The following is a 21,320-nucleotide window of genomic DNA, read 5'->3' as shown; positions in this document are numbered from 1 at the left end:
CCGTACTTTCAAAATCTCCGCGGGATTTTCTAGTTGTTCTTATCACATTATTGACTCTCAATGCAAAAATCTTTGTAAAGAGCTTGCCATCACAACACAGAAGGCTAATGGGTCGATAACTTCCACATTCTAGGGGGTCTTTCCCTTTTTTTAATATAAGACTAATTATTGAATCGGTCATTGAGGTCGGGAGTTTCCCTGCATCTATAGTTGCATTGAATGTTTTTAGAATTTCGGGACTAAGTTCCTCTACAAACTTCTTATAACATTCACTAGGAATTCCGTCCACACCCGGGGTCTTCCCACTTGGTAACAGTTTGATTGTTTTATTTAGTTCCTCAATTGGTCGCTCCAGATTCCTCATGTTCTCCTCCGAAAGCTTAGGGAGGTTTAGTTTAGCAAAAAATTCTATCATTTAGATTTTTTTTTAAAAAGGGTCAGTCTGATATCCTATGCGTCAATGCAGCCATATCGGACCCGATACTGATACTGGATCGGATCGGCCCTATCACACACACATAAGTACCATTATTTGTTAACACAAGGCACATTGAAATGTGTCTTTTTGCATCTCCCCTCTCAAGACAGCACACTCCAGAGGGGGTCCTCACACAGGTTCAGCCATAGTACAGCGCCCCTAGAGCAGTGCTATTGTGATGATAAAGCTGCTGGTGTTCATATTCTTTTTAGGGATGCACCGAACATTCGGCCACCGAAAATGTTCGGCCGAAAATGGCAGAATAAGTCATTTTCGGTTTTGGCCCGAAACAGTTAAAAGGCCGAACAAAATGACTGAATATTGACGAACTAAATGACAATAAGGAAATATTTATTTAAAAGAGCTGCACGCTTGTAAACCAGGAAATGGAAGTAAAGAGAGACGTAACCGTGTATGCGAGTCCACGTCCCTTCGTGAGCGCGCAGCAGGAGCAGTCTGTAAGGTGCTTGCATGAAAATGTAAGAGTCCAGTGTGGGAGCATTTTTTCAAACTGGATAAACTGGAAAGGCTCCTACGATCTGATTGCATTTCTCGAGCCTGAGTACACAGAGCCATGTCGGCAAACTGACTGCGCGACTAAAGAATGGGTGAATCTCAATACAGGGGTTGTGGTCTACGAAGGCTGCATTTGAAGACTGATTGCGTCATAGCGGCGCGCAAAGGTTGTTCCATTTGCAAGGCTCCTTGCAAGGCTCCTCATATGCGGCCGAGAAATGCAGCCTTCGTTTCACGGTTTTGAAGGCTGCATCAGATGTATCCTTCGCGGCCCAACATATCCCAAGATTCATTGCGTTTTTTCAGAGATGGCATAAAATAAAAAATAACAAAACAGCAACGTGTTGCTCCATCTTCTTAACTTTTATCTTCCTTTCTTTTTTTCTTGTACTTTTTTTTCTTTTCGTCTGGTAGGCAACTTCTTTTTCTTTTTTCCTCCGTTGACAAGGCTGTTTCCGTTGGCAGCAATCAGGGTTGCTAGGCAGCACAGGAGCGGCGAGTCGTCACGCAAGGTAACGGCTTGTTACGCAAACCGGAAATGCTCGTAAACAGAGCGAAACGGAGACCTGCGGAGACCGTCTCGTTTAACAACGCTCGTTGGCCTTGGAATCGGCCTTCACAGGCTATGGCCTTCAGACCGCGAGACCGCGTCCTTCCAAGGATGCGGTCTCTGTAATGGAATACAGCTAATATGTCCAGTGAGCCGCCTCCCCCCGTTAGTTTCAGTCTACTGCCGAAAAAGTTATTATCACCTCCTAAGCATGGACATCGTTTAAAGCCTCTCATTGTTATGATGATTAGGGCTTTGATGCAAATTCTGAAGTCTTAACATTACGGTGGGAGCTGTGGAGAACTTTTTTTTTTTAGAGCAACTCAACCTGCACTGCACTGCAAAAAATTTAAAAAAGGCAATAAGTCGATATTTTTGTAGATTCATCCTCATATAAGTCAATGGTACAAATCAATGAGTGGTTCACAATTAAATTCCAAGTAAAATGTTAGTTTTACTCTAAAATTTGAAGGTTTTACTGTTTCTTTATTTGTTTAGGGTTGCTTTTTACACCGTGTTCCAAATTATTATGCAAATTGGATTGAAGTGTCATAAACATTTAATGTTTGGTTTTTCAATTAAACTCATGGATGGTATTGTGTCTCAGGACGCATTGGATCATTGAAATCAATCTCATACACCTGTGATAATTAGTTTGCCATGTGATCCCAATCAAAGGAAATCTACTTAAGAAGGATGTTCCACATTATTAAGCAGGCCACATGTTTCAAGCACTATGGGAAAGAAAAAGGATCTCTCTGCTGACGAAAAGCATCAAATAGTGCAATACCTTGGACAAGGTATGAAAACATTAGATATTTCAAAGAAACTGAAGCGTGATCATCGTACTGTGAAGAGATTTGTGGCTGATTCAGAGCACAGACGGGTTCGTGGAGATAAAGGTAATATGAGGAAGGTTTCTGCCAGACAAATTCATTGGATTAGGAGAGCAGCTGCTAAAATGCCATTACAAAGCAGCAGACAGGTATTTGAAGCCGCTGGTGCCGCTGGAGTCCCGCGAATCAGACCTCAAGGTGCAGGATACTCCAGAGGTTTGCAGCTGTGCATAACCCTATTATTCGGCCACCCCTAAACAATGCTCACAAGCTGAAACAGTTGCACTGGGCTCAGAAATACATGAAGACTAATTTTCAAACAGTCTTGTTTACTGATGAGTGCTGTGCAGCCCTGGATGGTCCAGATGGATGGAGTAGTGGATGGTTGGTGAATGGCCACCATGTCCCAACAAGGCTGCGACGGCAGACAGGAGGTGGCGGAGTCATGTTTTGGGATGGAATCATGGGGAGAGAGCTGGTTGGCACCTTCAGGGTCCCTGACGGTGTGAAAATTACCTCTGCAAAGTATGTTGAGTTTATCGTTAAGGGTCGAGGCCAAAGCAGTCTCAAACTCACACAACATATCCGCAGCCATCTTTGATGTTTACTATCACGGCTTCGACGTCGCATGCACGTCACTGTCGTCATCCGGTTACGTCCTCTCCAGAGTACCATATAAAGGGCTCTGGCGCGCCCATATTAGATAGAACCAATTGAAACGTGAGACCCAGATTTCTGGTCTTCTTGATAAAGCTTCAACGGAGCGTGGCCAGACCACCAGGCGCAGCAAATTTAATTTGCCAGCGCCTAGTGGCAGGTCTGGGAATGCCAGGCTAGGTATGGCCCCAATCTTCCCCTGACCTCAACCCTATTGAGAACCTTTGGAGCATCCTCAGGCAAAACATCTATGAGTTTGGGAGGCAGTTCACATCAAAACAGCTGTTATGGTAGGCTATTCTGGTATCCTGCAAAGATACAGTCCCCTACAAAAGTATTGGAACAGTGAGGCCAATTCCTTTATTTTTGCTGTAGACTGGAAACATTTGGGTTTGACACCAAAATATGAATATGAGACAATATATCAACATTTAAGCTTTCATTTCCAGGTATTTGTAACATCTGGATCTGATACACAACTGAGAAGATATCATTATTTGTAAAGAAACACCACATTTTTAGTAGGGCTTACCATGTTAGGCCCCTCCCCTTTACAACATTAAGCTCCTCCCCTTTACAACATTAAGCTCCTCCCCTTTACCATGTTAGGCCCCTCCCATTTCCCATGTTAGGCTCCTCCCCTTTACCACATCAGACTCCTCCCCTTTACCACGTTAGGCTCCTCCCCTTTACCACATCAGACTCCTCCCATTTACCACATCAGACTCCTCCCCTTTACCATGTTAGGCCCCTCCCCTTTACAACATTAAGCTCCTCCCCTTTACAACATTAGGCTCCCCCCCTTTACAACATTAAGCTCCTCCCCTTTACCATGTTAGGCCCCTCCCATTTCCCACGTTAGGCTCCTCCCCTTTACCACATCAGACTCCTCCCCTTTACCACGTTAGGCTCCTCCCCTTTACCACATCAGACTCCTCCCATTTACCACATCAGACTCCTCCCCTTGACCATGTTAGGCCCCTCCCCTTTACAACATTAAGCTCCTCCCCTTTACCATGTTAGGCCCCTCCCATTTACCATGTTAGGCTCCTCCCCTTTACAACATTAAGCTCCTCCCCTTTACCATGCTAGGCCCCTCCCCTTTACCACATTAGGCTCCTCCCCTTTACCACATCAGACTCCTCCCCTTTACCACATTAGGCCCCTCCCATTTACCACATCAGACTCCTCCCCTTTACCATGTTAGGCCCCTCCCCTTTACAACATTAAGCTCCTCCCCTTTACAACATGTTAGGCTCCTCCCCTTTACAACATGTTAGGCTCCTCCCCTTTACACCATTAAGCTCCTCCCCTTTACACCATTAAGCTCCTCCCCTTTACCATGTTAGGCCCCTCCCATTTACCATGTTAGGCTCCTCCCCTTTACAACATTAAGCTCCTCCTCTTTACCACATTAGACTCCTCCCCTTTACCACGTTAGGCCCCTCCCCTTTATAACATAAAGCTCCTCCCCTTTACCACGTTAGGATCCTCCCCTTTACCACAATATGATCCTCCCCTTTACAACATTGAGCTCCTCCCCTTTACCACATTAGGCTCCTCCCCTTTACCACATTAAGCTCCTCCCATTTAGCATGTTAGGCTCCTCCCCTTTACCACATTAGGACACTGACTCTGATTGACCTGTATTACACTTGTACAGCTCATGGTGCTGTACAATACAGCCTCTCGGACAGTTTTTTGAATTTCCGCTAGGGGGCGCTGTTATTAAGCCCCGACTGAAGAAAGTTTGAGAGGCCACGCCCCGCACACCGTAAGTCCGATTGACTTGAAATATCTCCCACAGGTGTATTTTAGGGTGCTCTACAAAAAAGCCTCTTGGATCATTAAAGTCAACCTGGAAATATTTTCGGCTAATTAGCATAAACTGAAAAACAGGGTTTTATCCACAACTTTCTCAAGTTTTACTTTATCAACACCAAATGTCTCACGAAGCCCTGGGGGACTATGACGCATGTCTCCGAAAAATATTAGTAGGATAGCTTGGAAAACGTTTATGCAGGGGCAGGGCTTAATAACAAATTGGCCATAACTAATTGACCATAGGTCCTATCATCATGAAACTTGCAGGATATGTGCAGAAGACATGTGGTAGCATGGCCCGCCGAAGCGGGAATTGGCGGCCTGCGCAGGGCTGCCCGTACTTTCAAAATCTCCGCGGGATTTTCTAGTTGTTCTTATCACATTATTGACTCTCAATGCAAAAATCTTTGTAAAGAGCTTGCCATCACAACACAGAAGGCTAATGGGTCGATAACTTCCACATTCTAGGGGGTCTTTCCCTTTTTTTAATATAAGACTAATTATTGAATCGGTCATTGAGGTCGGGAGTTTCCTTGCATCTATAGTTGCATTGAATGTTTTTAGAATTTCGGGACTAAGTTCCTCTACAAACTTCTTATAACATTCACTAGGAATTCCGTCCACACCCGGGGTCTTCCCACTTGGTAACAGTTTGATTGTTTTATTTAGTTCCTCAATTGGTCGCTCCAGATTCCTCATGTTCTCCTCCGAAAGCTTAGGGAGGTTTAGTTTAGCAAAAAATTCTATCATTTAGATTTTTTTTTAAAAAGGGTCAGTCTGATATCCTATGCGTCAATGCAGCCATATCGGACCCGATACTGATACTGGATCGGATCGGCCCTATCACACACACATAAGTACCATTATTTGTTAACACAAGGCACATTGAAATGTGTCTTTTTGCATCTCCCCTCTCAAGACAGCACACTCCAGAGGGGGTCCTCACACAGGTTCAGCCATAGTACAGCGCCCCTAGAGCAGTGCTATTGTGATGATAAAGCTGCTGGTGTTCATATTCTTTTTAGGGATGCACCGAACATTCGGCCACCGAAAATGTTCGGCCGAAAATGGCAGAATAAGTCATTTTCGGTTTTGGCCCGAAACAGTTAAAAGGCCGAACAAAATGACTGAATATTGACGAACTAAATGACAATAAGGAAATATTTATTTAAAAGAGCTGCACGCTTGTAAACCAGGAAATGGAAGTAAAGAGAGACGTAACCGTGTATGCGAGTCCACGTCCCTTCGTGAGCGCGCAGCAGGAGCAGTCTGTAAGGTGCTTGCATGAAAATGTAAGAGTCCAGTGTGGGAGCATTTTTTCAAACTGGATAAACTGGAAAGGCTCCTACGATCTGATTGCATTTCTCGAGCCTGAGTACACAGAGCCATGTCGGCAAACTGACTGCGCGACTAAAGAATGGGTGAATCTCAATACAGGGGTTGTGGTCTACGAAGGCTGCATTTGAAGACTGATTGCGTCATAGCGGCGCGCAAAGGTTGTTCCATTTGCAAGGCTCCTTGCAAGGCTCCTCATATGCGGCCGAGAAATGCAGCCTTCGTTTCACGGTTTTGAAGGCTGCATCAGATGTATCCTTCGCGGCCCAACATATCCCAAGATTCATTGCGTTTTTTCAGAGATGGCATAAAATAAAAAATAACAAAACAGCAACGTGTTGCTCCATATTCTTAACTTTTATCTTCCTTTCTTTTTTTCTTGTACTTTTTTTTCTTTTCGTCTGGTAGGCAACTTCTTTTTCTTTTTTCCTCCGTTGACAAGGCTGTTTCCGTTGGCAGCAATCAGGGTTGCTAGGCAGCACAGGAGCGGCGAGTCGTCACGCAAGGTAACGGCTTGTTACGCAAACCGGAAATGCTCGTAAACAGAGCGAAACGGAGACCTGCGGAGACCGTCTCGTTTAACAACGCTCGTTGGCCTTGGAATCGGCCTTCACAGGCTATGGCCTTCAGACCGCGAGACCGCGTCCTTCCAAGGATGCGGTCTCTGTAATGGAATACAGCTAATATGTCCAGTGAGCCGCCTCCCCCCGTTAGTTTCAGTCTACTGCCGAAAAAGTTATTATCACCTCCTAAGCATGGACATCGTTTAAAGCCTCTCATTGTTATGATGATTAGGGCTTTGATGCAAATTCTGAAGTCTTAACATTACGGTGGGAGCTGTGGAGAACTTTTTTTTTTTAGAGCAACTCAACCTGCACTGCAAAAAATTTAAAAAAGGCAATAAGTCGATATTTTTGTAGATTCATCCTCATATAAGTCAATGGTACAAATCAATGAGTGGTTCACAATTAAATTCCAAGTAAAATGTTAGTTTTACTCTAAAATTTGAAGGTTTTACTGTTTCTTTATTTGTTTAGGGTTGCTTTTTACACCGTGTTCCAAAGTATTATGCAAATTGGATTGAAGTGTCATAAACATTTAATGTTTGGTTTTTCAATTAAACTCATGGATGGTATTGTGTCTCAGGACGCATTGGATCATTGAAATCAATCTCATACACCTGTGATAATTAGTTTGCCATGTGATCCCAATCAAAGGAAATCTACTTAAGAAGGATGTTCCACATTATTAAGCAGGCCACATGTTTCAAGCACTATGGGAAAGAAAAAGGATCTCTCTGCTGACGAAAAGCATCAAATAGTGCAATACCTTGGACAAGGTATGAAAACATTAGATATTTCAAAGAAACTGAAGCGTGATCATCGTACTGTGAAGAGATTTGTGGCTGATTCAGAGCACAGACGGGTTCGTGGAGATAAAGGTATAATGAGGAAGGTTTCTGCCAGACAAATTCATTGGATTAGGAGAGCAGCTGCTAAAATGCCATTACAAAGCAGCAGACAGGTATTTGAAGCCGCTGGTGCCGCTGGAGTCCCGCGAATCAGACCTCAAGGTGCAGGATACTCCAGAGGTTTGCAGCTGTGCATAACCCTATTATTCGGCCACCCCTAAACAATGCTCACAAGCTGAAACAGTTGCACTGGGCTCAGAAATACATGAAGACTAATTTTCAAACAGTCTTGTTTACTGATGAGTGCTGTGCAGCCCTGGATGGTCCAGATGGATGGAGTAGTGGATGGTTGGTGAATGGCCACCATGTCCCAACAAGGCTGCGACGGCAGACAGGAGGTGGCGGAGTCATGTTTTGGGATGGAATCATGGGGAGAGAGCTGGTTGGCACCTTCAGGGTCCCTGACGGTGTGAAAATTACCTCTGCAAAGTATGTTGAGTTTATCGTTAAGGGTCGAGGCCAAAGCAGTCTCAAACTCACACAACATATCCGCAGCCATCTTTGATGTTTACTATCACGGCTTCGACGTCGCATGCACGTCACTGTCGTCATCCGGTTACGTCCTCCCCAGAGTACCATATAAAGGGCTCTGGCGCGCCCATATTAGATAGAACCAATTGAAACGTGAGACCCAGATTTCTGGTCTTCTTGATAAAGCTTCAACGGAGCGTGGCCAGACCACCAGGCGCAGCAAATTTAATTTGCCAGCGCCTAGTGGCAGGTCTGGGAATGCCAGGCTAGGTATGGCCCAAATCTTCCCCTGACCTCAACCCTATTGAGAACCTTTGGAGCATCCTCAGGCAAAACATCTATGAGTTTGGGAGGCAGTTCACATCAAAACAGCTGTTATGGTAGGCTATTCTGGTATCCTGCAAAGATACAGTCCCCTACAAAAGTATTGGAACAGTGAGGCCAATTCCTTTATTTTTGCTGTAGACTGGAAACATTTGGGTTTGACACCAAAATATGAATATGAGACAATAAATCAACATTTAAGCTTTCATTTCCAGGTATTTGTAACATCTGGATCTGATACACAACTGAGAAGATATCATTATTTGTAAAGAAACACCACATTTTTAGTAGGGCTTACCATGTTAGGCCCCCCCCCTTTACAACATTAAGCCCCTCCCCTTTACAACATTAAGCTCCTCCCATTTACCATGTTAGGCCCCTCCCATTTCCCATGTTAGGCTCCTCCCCTTTACCACGTTAGGCTCCTCCCCTTTACCACGTTAGGCCCCTCCCATTTACCACATCAGACTCCTCCCCTTTACCATGTTAGGCCCCTCCCCTTTACAACATTAAGCTCCTCCCCTTTACAACATTAAGCTCCTCCCCTTTACCATGTTAGGCCCCTCCCATTTCCCACATTAGGTCCCTCCCATTTACCACATTAGACTCCTCCCCTTTACCATGTTAGGCCCCTCCCCTTTACAACATTAAGCTCCTCCCATTTACAACATGTTAGGCTCCTCCCCTTTACAACATGTTAGGCTCCTCCCCTTTACACCATTAGGCTCCTCCCCTTTACACCATTAAGCTCCTCCCCTTTACACCATTAAGCTCCTCCCATTTACCATGTTAGGCTCCTCCTCTTTACCACATTAGACTCCTCCCCTTTACCATGTTAGGCTCCTCCTCTTTACAACATGTTAGGCTCCTCCCCTTTACACCATTAGGCTCCTCCCCTTTACACCATTAAGCTCCCCCCCTTTACACCATTAAGCTCCTCCCCTTTACCATGTTAGGCCCCTCCCATTTACCATGTTAGGCCCCTCCCCTTTACAACAGTAAGCTCCTCCCCTTTACCATGTTAGGCTCCTCCCCTTTACCAAGTTAGGCTCCTCCCCTTTACCAAGTTAGGCTCCTCCCCTTTACACCATTAAGCTCCTCCCCTTTACACCATTAAGCTCCTCCCCTTTACCATGTTAGGCCCCTCCCATTTACCATGTTAGGCTCCTCCCCTTTACAACATTAAGCTCCTCCCCTTTACCATGTTAGGCCCCTCCCATTTACCATGTTAGGCTCCTCCCCTTTACAACATTAAGCTCCTCCCCTTTACCATGTTAGGCTCCTCCTCTTTACCACATTAGACTCCTCCCCTTTACCATGTTAGGCTCCTCCTCTTTACCACATTAGACTCCTCCCCTTTACCACGTTAGGCCCCTCCCCTTTATAACATAAAGCTCCTCCCCTTTACCACATTAGGATCCTCCCCTTTACCACAATATGATCCTCCCCTTTACAACATTAAGCTCCTCCCCTTTACCACATTAGGCTCCTCCCCTTTACCACATTAAGCTCCTCCCATTTAGCATGTTAGGCTCCTCCCCTTTACCACATTAGGACACTGACTCTGATTGACCTGTATTACACTTGTACAGCTCATGGTGCTGTACAATACAGCCTCTCGGACAGTTTTTTGAATTTCCGCTAGGGGGCGCTGTTATTAAGCCCCGACTGAAGAAAGTTTGAGAGGCCACGCCCCGCACACCGTAAGTCCGATTGACTTGAAATATCTCCCACAGGTGTATTTTAGGGTGCTCTACAAAAAAGCCTCTTGGATCATTAAAGTCAACCTGGAAATATTTTCGGCTAATTAGCATAAACTGAAAAACAGGGTTTTATCCACAACTTTCTCAAGTTTTACTTTATCAACACCAAATGTCTCACGAAGCCCTGGGGGACTATGACGCATGTCTCCGAAAAATATTAGTAGGATAGCTTGGAAAACGTTTATGCAGGGGCAGGGCTTAATAACAAATTGGCCATAACTAATTGACCATAGGTCCTATCATCATGAAACTTGCAGGATATGTGCAGAAGACATGTGGTAGCATGGCCCGCCGAAGCGGGGATTGACGGCCTGCGCAGGGCTGCCCGTACTTTCAAAATCTCCGCAGGATTTTCTAGTTGTTCTTATCACATTATTGACTCTCAATGCAAAAATCTTTGTAAAGAGCTTGCCATCACAACACAGAAGGCTAATGGGTCGATAACTTCCACATTCTAGGGGGTCTTTCCCTTTTTTTAATATAAGACTAATTATTGAATCGGTCATTGAGGTCGGGAGTTTCCCTGCATCTATAGTTGCATTGAATGTTTTTAGAATTTCGGGACTAAGTTCCTCTACAAACTTCTTATAACATTCACTAGGAATTCCGTCCACACCCGGGGTCTTCCCACTTGGTAACAGTTTGATTGTTTTATTTAGTTCCTCAATTGGTCGCTCCAGATTCCTCATGTTCTCCTCCGAAAGCTTAGGGAGGTTTAGTTTAGCAAAAAATTCTATCATTTAGATTTTTTTTTAAAAAGGGTCAGTCTGATATCCTATGCGTCAATGCAGCCATATCGGACCCGATACTGATACTGGATCGGATCGGCCCTATCACACACACATAAGTACCATTATTTGTTAACACAAGGCACATTGAAATGTGTCTTTTTGCATCTCCCCTCTCAAGACAGCACACTCCAGAGGGGGTCCTCACACAGGTTCAGCCATAGTACAGCGCCCCTAGAGCAGTGCTATTGTGATGATAAAGCTGCTGGTGTTCATATTCTTTTTAGGGATGCACCGAACATTCGGCCACCGAAAATGTTCGGCCGAAAATGGCAGAATAAGTCATTTTCGGTTTTGGCCCGAAACAGTTAAAAGGCCGAACAAAATGACTGAATATTGACGAACTAAATGACAATAAGGAAATATTTATTTAAAAGAGCTGCACGCTTGTAAACCAGGAAATGGAAGTAAAGAGAGACGTAACCGTGTATGCGAGTCCACGTCCCTTCGTGAGCGCGCAGCAGGAGCAGTCTGTAAGGTGCTTGCATGAAAATGTAAGAGTCCAGTGTGGGAGCATTTTTTCAAACTGGATAAACTGGAAAGGCTCCTACGATCTGATTGCATTTCTCGAGCCTGAGTACACAGAGCCATGTCGGCAAACTGACTGCGCGACTAAAGAATGGGTGAATCTCAATACAGGGGTTGTGGTCTACGAAGGCTGCATTTGAAGACTGATTGCGTCATAGCGGCGCGCAAAGGTTGTTCCATTTGCAAGGCTCCTTGCAAGGCTCCTCATATGCGGCCGAGAAATGCAGCCTTCGTTTCACGGTTTTGAAGGCTGCATCAGATGTATCCTTCGCGGCCCAACATATCCCAAGATTCATTGCGTTTTTTCAGAGATGGCATAAAATAAAAAATAACAAAACAGCAACGTGTTGCTCCATCTTCTTAACTTTTATCTTCCTTTCTTTTTTTCTTGTACTTTTTTTTCTTTTCGTCTGGTAGGCAACTTCTTTTTCTTTTTTCCTCCGTTGACAAGGCTGTTTCCGTTGGCAGCAATCAGGGTTGCTAGGCAGCACAGGAGCGGCGAGTCGTCACGCAAGGTAACGGCTTGTTACGCAAACCGGAAATGCTCGTAAACAGAGCGAAACGGAGACCTGCGGAGACCGTCTCGTTTAACAACGCTCGTTGGCCTTGGAATCGGCCTTCACAGGCTATGGCCTTCAGACCGCGAGACCGCGTCCTTCCAAGGATGCGGTCTCTGTAATGGAATACAGCTAATATGTCCAGTGAGCCGCCTCCCCCCGTTAGTTTCAGTCTACTGCCGAAAAAGTTATTATCACCTCCTAAGCATGGACATCGTTTAAAGCCTCTCATTGTTATGATGATTAGGGCTTTGATGCAAATTCTGAAGTCTTAACATTACGGTGGGAGCTGTGGAGAACTTTTTTTTTTTAGAGCAACTCAACCTGCACTGCACTGCAAAAAATTTAAAAAAGGCAATAAGTCGATATTTTTGTAGATTCATCCTCATATAAGTCAATGGTACAAATCAATGAGTGGTTCACAATTAAATTCCAAGTAAAATGTTAGTTTTACTCTAAAATTTGAAGGTTTTACTGTTTCTTTATTTGTTTAGGGTTGCTTTTTACACCGTGTTCCAAAGTATTATGCAAATTGGATTGAAGTGTCATAAACATTTAATGTTTGGTTTTTCAATTAAACTCATGGATGGTATTGTGTCTCAGGACGCATTGGATCATTGAAATCAATCTCATACACCTGTGATAATTAGTTTGCCATGTGATCCCAATCAAAGGAAATCTACTTAAGAAGGATGTTCCACATTATTAAGCAGGCCACATGTTTCAAGCACTATGGGAAAGAAAAAGGATCTCTCTGCTGACGAAAAGCATCAAATAGTGCAATACCTTGGACAAGGTATGAAAACATTAGATATTTCAAAGAAACTGAAGCGTGATCATCGTACTGTGAAGAGATTTGTGGCTGATTCAGAGCACAGACGGGTTTGTGGAGATAAAGGTATAATGAGGAAGGTTTCTGCCAGACAAATTCATTGGATTAGGAGAGCAGCTGCTAAAATGCCATTACAAAGCAGCAGACAGGTATTTGAAGCCGCTGGTGCCGCTGGAGTCCCGCGAATCAGACCTCAAGGTGCAGGATACTCCAGAGGTTTGCAGCTGTGCATAACCCTATTATTCGGCCACCCCTAAACAATGCTCACAAGCTGAAACAGTTGCACTGGGCTCAGAAATACATGAAGACTAATTTTCAAACAGTCTTGTTTACTGATGAGTGCTGTGCAGCCCTGGATGGTCCAGATGGATGGAGTAGTGGATGGTTGGTGAATGGCCACCATGTCCCAACAAGGCTGCGACGGCAGACAGGAGGTGCCGGAGTCATGTTTTGGGATGGAATCATGGGGAGAGAGCTGGTTGGCACCTTCAGGGTCCCTGACGGTGTGAAAATTACCTCTGCAAAGTATGTTGAGTTTATCGTTAAGGGTCGAGGCCAAAGCAGTCTCAAACTCACACAACATATCCGCAGCCATCTTTGATGTTTACTATCACGGCTTCGACGTCGCATGCACGTCACTGTCGTCATCCGGTTACGTCCTCCCCAGAGTACCATATAAAGGGCTCTGGCACGCCCATATTAGATAGAACCAATTGAAACGTGAGACCCAGATTTCTGGTCTTCTTGATAAAGCTTCAACGGAGCGTGGCCAGACCACCAGGCGCAGCAAATTTAATTTGCCAGCGCCTAGTGGCAGGTCTGGGAATGCCAGGCTAGGTATGGCCCAAATCTTCCCCTGACCTCAACCCTATTGAGAACCTTTGGAGCATCCTCAGGCAAAACATCTATGAGTTTGGGAGGCAGTTCACATCAAAACAGCTGTTATGGTAGGCTATTCTGGTATCCTGCAAAGATACAGTCCCCTACAAAAGTATTGGAACAGTGAGGCCAATTCCTTTATTTTTGCTGTAGACTGGAAACATTTGGGTTTGACACCAAAATATGAATATGAGACAATAAATCAACATTTAAGCTTTCATTTCCAGGTATTTGTAACATCTGGATCTGATACACAACTGAGAAGATATCATTATTTGTAAAGAAACACCACATTTTTAGTAGGGCTTACCATGTTAGGCCCCCCCCCTTTACAACATTAAGCCCCTCCCCTTTACAACATTAAGCTCCTCCCATTTACCATGTTAGGCCCCTCCCATTTCCCATGTTAGGCTCCTCCCCTTTACCACGTTAGGCTCCTCCCCTTTACCACGTTAGGCCCCTCCCATTTACCACATCAGACTCCTCCCCTTTACCATGTTAGGCCCCTCCCCTTTACAACATTAAGCTCCTCCCCTTTACAACATTAAGCTCCTCCCCTTTACCATGTTAGGCCCCTCCCATTTCCCACATTAGGTCCCTCCCATTTACCACATTAGACTCCTCCCCTTTACCATGTTAGGCCCCTCCCCTTTACAACATTAAGCTCCTCCCATTTACAACATGTTAGGCTCCTCCCCTTTACAACATGTTAGGCTCCTCCCCTTTACACCATTAGGCTCCTCCCCTTTACACCATTAAGCTCCCCCCTTTACACCATTAAGCTCCTCCCCTTTACCATGTTAGGCCCCTCCCATTTACCATGTTAGGCCCCTCCCCTTTACAACAGTAAGCTCCTCCCCTTTACCATGTTAGGCTCCTCCCCTTTACCAAGTTAGGCTCCTCCCCTTTACCAAGTTAGGCTCCTCCCCTTTACACCATTAAGCTCCTCCCCTTTACACCATTAAGCTCCTCCCCTTTACCATGTTAGGCCCCTCCCATTTACCATGTTAGGCTCCTCCCCTTTACAACATTAAGCTCCTCCCCTTTACCATGTTAGGCTCCTCCTCTTTACCACATTAGACTCCTCCCCTTTACCATGTTAGGCTCCTCCTCTTTACCACATTAGACTCCTCCCCTTTACCACGTTAGGCCCCTCCCCTTTATAACATAAAGCTCCTCCCCTTTACCACATTAGGATCCTCCCCTTTACCACAATATGATCCTCCCCTTTACAACATTAAGCTCCTCCCCTTTACCACATTAGGCTCCTCCCCTTTACCACATTAAGCTCCTCCCATTTAGCATGTTAGGCTCCTCCCCTTTACCACATTAGGACACTGACTCTGATTGACCTGTATTACACTTGTACAGCTCATGGTGCTGTACAATACAGCCTCTCGGACAGTTTTTTGAATTTCCGCTAGGGGGCGCTGTTATTAAGCCCCGACTGAAGAAAGTTTGAGAGGCCACGCCCCGCACACCGTAAGTCCGATTGACTTGAAATATCTCCCACAGGTGTATTTTAGGGTGCTCTACAAAAAAGCCTCTTGGATCATTAAAGTCAACCTGGAAATATTTTCGGCTAATTAGCATAAACTGAAAAACAGGGTTTTATCCACAACTTTCTCAAGTTTTACTTTATCAACACCAAATGTCTCACGAAGCCCTGGGGGACTATGACGCATGTCTCCGAAAAATATTAGTAGGATAGCTTGGAAAACGTTTATGCAGGGGCAGGGCTTAATAACAAATTGGCCATAACTAATTGACCATAGGTCCTATCATCATGAAACTTGCAGGATATGTGCAGAAGACATGTGGTAGCATGGCCCGCCGAAGCGGGGATTGACGGCCTGCGCAGGGCTGCCCGTACTTTCAAAATCTCCGCAGGATTTTCTAGTTGTTCTTATCACATTATTGACTCTCAATGCAAAAATCTTTGTAAAGAGCTTGCCATCACAACACAGAAGGCTAATGGGTCGATAACTTCCACATTCTAGGGGGTCTTTCCCTTTTTTTAATATAAGACTAATTATTGAATCGGTCATTGAGGTCGGGAGTTTCCCTGTATCGGAAATGCTCGTAAACAGAGCGAAACGGAGACCTGCGGAGACCGTCTCGTTTAACAACGCTCGTTGGCCTTGGAATCGGCCTTCACAGGCTATGGCCTTCAGACCGCGAGACCGCGTCCTTCCAAGGATGCGGTCTCTGTAATGGAATACAGCTAATATGTCCAGTGAGCCGCCTCCCCCCGTTAGTTTCAGTCTACTGCCGAAAAAGTTATTATCACCTCCTAAGCATGGACATCGTTTAAAGCCTCTCATTGTTATGATGATTAGGGCTTTGATGCAAATTCTGAAGTCTTAACATTACGGTGGGAGCTGTGGAGAACTTTTTTTTTTTAGAGCAACTCAACCTGCACTGCAAAAAATTTAAAAAAGGCAATAAGTCGATATTTTTGTAGATTCATCCTCATATAAGTCAATGGTACAAATCAATGAGTGGTTCACAATTAAATTCCAAGTAAAATGTTAGTTTTACTCTAAAATTTGAAGGTTTTACTGTTTCTTTATTTGTTTAGGGTTGCTTTTTACACCGTGTTCCAAAGTATTATGCAAATTGGATTGAAGTGTCATAAACATTTAATGTTTGGTTTTTCAATTAAACTCATGGATGGTATTGTGTCTCAGGACGCATTGGATCATTGAAATCAATCTCATACACCTGTGATAATTAGTTTGCCATGTGATCCCAATCAAAGGAAATCTACTTAAGAAGGATGTTCCACATTATTAAGCAGGCCACATGTTTCAAGCACTATGGGAAAGAAAAAGGATCTCTCTGCTGACGAAAAGCATCAAATAGTGCAATACCTTGGACAAGGTATGAAAACATTAGATATTTCAAAGAAACTGAAGCGTGATCATCGTACTGTGAAGAGATTTGTGGCTGATTCAGAGCACAGACGGGTTCGTGGAGATAAAGGTATAATGAGGAAGGTTTCTGCCAGACAAATTCATTGGATTAGGAGAGCAGCTGCTAAAATGCCATTACAAAGCAGCAGACAGGTATTTGAAGCCGCTGGTGCCGCTGGAGTCCCGCGAATCAGACCTCAAGGTGCAGGATACTCCAGAGGTTTGCAGCTGTGCATAACCCTATTATTCGGCCACCCCTAAACAATGCTCACAAGCTGAAACAGTTGCACTGGGCTCAGAAATACATGAAGACTAATTTTCAAACAGTCTTGTTTACTGATGAGTGCTGTGCAGCCCTGGATGGTCCAGATGGATGGAGTAGTGGATGGTTGGTGAATGGCCACCATGTCCCAACAAGGCTGCGACGGCAGACAGGAGGTGGCGGAGTCATGTTTTGGGATGGAATCATGGGGAGAGAGCTGGTTGGCACCTTCAGGGTCCCTGACGGTGTGAAAATTACCTCTGCAAAGTATGTTGAGTTTATCGTTAAGGGTCGAGGCCAAAGCAGTCTCAAACTCACACAACATATCCGCAGCCATCTTTGATGTTTACTATCACGGCTTCGACGTCGCATGCACGTCACTGTCGTCATCCGGTTACGTCCTCCCCAGAGTACCATATAAAGGGCTCTGGCGCGCCCATATTAGATAGAACCAATTGAAACGTGAGACCCAGATTTCTGGTCTTCTTGATAAAGCTTCAACGGAGCGTGGCCAGACCACCAGGCGCAGCAAATTTAATTTGCCAGCGCCTAGTGGCAGGTCTGGGAATGCCAGGCTAGGTATGGCCCAAATCTTCCCCTGACCTCAACCCTATTGAGAACCTTTGGAGCATCCTCAGGCAAAACATCTATGAGTTTGGGAGGCAGTTCACATCAAAACAGCTGTTATGGTAGGCTATTCTGGTATCCTGCAAAGATACAGTCCCCTACAAAAGTATTGGAACAGTGAGGCCAATTCCTTTATTTTTGCTGTAGACTGGAAACATTTGGGTTTGACACCAAAATATGAATATGAGACAATAAATCAACATTTAAGCTTTCATTTCCAGGTATTTGTAACATCTGGATCTGATACACAACTGAGAAGATATCATTATTTGTAAAGAAACACCACATTTTTAGTAGGGCTTACCATGTTAGCCCCCACCCCTTTACAACATTAAGCTCCTCCCCTTTACAACATTAAGCTCCTCCCCTTTACCATGTTAGGCCCCTCCCATTTCCCATGTTAGGCTCCTCCCCTTTACCACGTTAGGCTCCTCCCCTTTACCACGTTAGGCCCCTCCCATTTACCACATCAGACTCCTCCCCTTTACCATGTTAGGCCCCTCCCCTTTACAACATTAAGGCTCCTCCCCTTTACAACATTAAGCTCCTCCCCTTTACCATGTTAGGCCCCTCCCATTTCCCACATTAGGTCCCTCCCATTTACCACATTAGACTCCTCCCCTTTACCATGTTAGGCCCCTCCCCTTTACAACATTAAGCTCCTCCCCTTTACACCATTAAGCTCCTCCCCTTTACCATGTTAGGCCCCTCCCATTTACCATGTTAGGCTCCTCCCCTTTACAACATTAAGCTCCTCCCCTTTACCATGTTAGGCCCCTCCCATTTCACATGTTAGGCTCCTCCCCTTTACCACATCAGACTCCTCCCCTTTACCACGTTAGGCTCCTCCCCTTTACCACATTAGGCCCCTCCCATTTACCACATCAGACTCCTCCCCTTGACCATGTTAGGCCCCTCCCATTTACAACAGTAAGCTCCTCCCCTTTACAACATGTTAGGCTCCTCCCCTTTACAACATGTTAGGCTCCTCCCCTTTACCAAGTTAGGCTCCTCCCCTTTACCAAGTTAGGCTCCTCCCCTTTACACCATTAAGCTCCTCCCCTTTACCATGTTAGGCCCCTCCCATTTACCATGTTAGGCTCCTCCCCTTTACAACATTAAGCTCCTCCCCTTTACCATGTTAGGCTCCTCCTCTTTACCACATTAGACTCCTCCCCTTTACCATGTTAGGCTCCTCCTCTTTACCACATTAGACTCCTCCCCTTTACCACGTTAGGCCCCTCCCCTTTATAACATAAAGCTCCTCCCCTTTACCACATTAGGATCCTCCCCTTTACCACAATATGATCCTCCCCTTTACAACATTAAGCTCCTCCCCTTTACCACATTAGGCTCCTCCCCTTTACCACATTAAGCTCCTCCCATTTAGCATGTTAGGCTCCTCCCCTTTACCACATTAGGACACTGACTCTGATTGACCTGTATTACACTTGTACAGCTCATGGTGCTGTACAATACAGCCTCTCGGACAGTTTTTTGAATTTCCGCTAGGGGGCGCTGTTATTAAGCCCCGACTGAAGAAAGTTTGAGAGGCCACGCCCCGCACACCGTAAGTCCGATTGACTTGAAATATCTCCCACAGGTGTATTTTAGGGTGCTCTACAAAAAAGCCTCTTGGATCATTAAAGTCAACCTGGAAATATTTTCGGCTAATTAGCATAAACTGAAAAACAGGGTTTTATCCACAACTTTCTCAAGTTTTACTTTATCAACACCAAATGTCTCACGAAGCCCTGGGGGACTATGACGCATGTCTCCGAAAAATATTAGTAGGATAGCTTGGAAAACGTTTATGCAGGGGCAGGGCTTAATAACAAATTGGCCATAACTAATTGACCATAGGTCCTATCATCATGAAACTTGCAGGATATGTGCAGAAGACATGTGGTAGCATGGCCCGCCGAAGCGGGGATTGGCGGCCTGCGCAGGGCTGCCCGTACTTTCAAAATCTCTGCAGGATTTTCTAGTTGTTCTTATCACATTATTGACTCTCAATGCAAAAATCTTTGTAAAGAGCTTGCCATCACAACACAGAAGGCTAATGGGTCGATAACTTCCACATTCTAGGGGGTCTTTCCCTTTTTTTAATATAAGACTAATTATTGAATCGGTCATTGAGGTCGGGAGTTTCCCTGTATCTATAGTTGCATTGAATGTTTTTAGAATTTCGGGACTAAGTTCCTCTACAAACTTCTTATAACATTCACTAGGAATTCCGTCCACACCCGGGGTCTTCCCACTTGGTAACAGTTTGATTGTTTTATTTAGTTCCTCAATTGGTCGCTCCAGATTCCTCATGTTCTCCTCCGAAAGCTTAGGGAGGTTTAGTTTAGCAAAAAATTCTATCATTTAGATTTTTTTTTAAAAAGGGTCAGTCTGATATCCTATGCGTCAATGCAGCCATATCGGACCCGATACTGATACTGGATCGGATCGGCCCTATCACACACACATAAGTACCATTATTTGTTAACACAAGGCACATTGAAATGTGTCTTTTTGCATCTCCCCTCTCAAGACAGCACACTCCAGAGGGGGTCCTCACACAGGTTCAGCCATAGTACAGCGCCCCTAGAGCAGTGCTATTGTGATGATAAAGCTGCTGGTGTTCATATTCTTTTTAGGGATGCACCGAACATTCGGCCACCGAAAATGTTCGGCCGAAAATGGCAGAATAAGTCATTTTCGGTTTTGGCCCGAAACAGTTAAAAGGCCGAACAAAATGACTGAATATTGACGAACTAAATGACAATAAGGAAATATTTATTTAAAAGAGCTGCACGCTTGTAAACCAGGAAATGGAAGTAAAGAGAGACGTAACCGTGTATGCGAGTCCACGTCCCTTCGTGAGCGCGCAGCAGGAGCAGTCTGTAAGGTGCTTGCATGAAAATGTAAGAGTCCAGTGTGGGAGCATTTTTTCAAACTGGATAAACTGGAAAGGCTCCTACGATCTGATTGCATTTCTCGAGCCTGAGTACACAGAGCCATGTCGGCAAACTGACTGCGCGACTAAAGAATGGGTGAATCTCAATACAGGGGTTGTGGTCTACGAAGGCTGCATTTGAAGACTGATTGCGTCATAGCGGCGCGCAAAGGTTGTTCCATTTGCAAGGCTCCTTGCAAGGCTCCTCATATGCGGCCGAGAAATGCAGCCTTCGTTTCACGGTTTTGAAGGCTGCATCAGATGTATCCTTCGCGGCCCAACATATCCCAAGATTCATTGCGTTTTTTCAGAGATGGCATAAAATAAAAAATAACAAAACAGCAACGTGTTGCTCCATCTTCTTAACTTTTATCTTCCTTTCTTTTTTTCTTGTACTTTTTTTTCTTTTCGTCTGGTAGGCAACTTCTTTTTCTTTTTTCCTCCGTTGACAAGGCTGTTTCCGTTGGCAGCAATCAGGGTTGCTAGGCAGCACAGGAGCGGCGAGTCGTCACGCAAGGTAACGGCTTGTTACGCAAACCGGAAATGCTCGTAAACAGAGCGAAACGGAGACCTGCGGAGACCGTCTCGTTTAACAACGCTCGTTGGCCTTGGAATCGGCCTTCACAGGCTATGGCCTTCAGACCGCGAGACCGCGTCCTTCCAAGGATGCGGTCTCTGTAATGGAATACAGCTAATATGTCCAGTGAGCCGCCTCCCCCCGTTAGTTTCAGTCTACTGCCGAAAAAGTTATTATCACCTCCTA

The 21,320-nt window shown here is 45.0% G+C and overlaps 1 protein-coding gene across 3 annotated transcripts in view; it reads right to left on the bottom strand.

Annotated features, from left to right (window-relative positions):
* ydjc (YdjC chitooligosaccharide deacetylase homolog) overlaps positions 1-21,320 on the bottom strand; it is a 78,969-nt gene that overhangs the window by 31,833 nt on the left and 25,816 nt on the right. The gene's annotated exons all lie outside the window — the stretch shown is intronic.

This window comes from Ammodytes marinus (genome assembly GCF_949987685.1).
Source record: "Ammodytes marinus genome assembly, chromosome: 2".
Lineage (NCBI taxonomy): Eukaryota > Metazoa > Chordata > Actinopteri > Uranoscopiformes > Ammodytidae > Ammodytes > Ammodytes marinus.
This window is presented reverse-complemented; position numbering and strand designations above follow the sequence as displayed.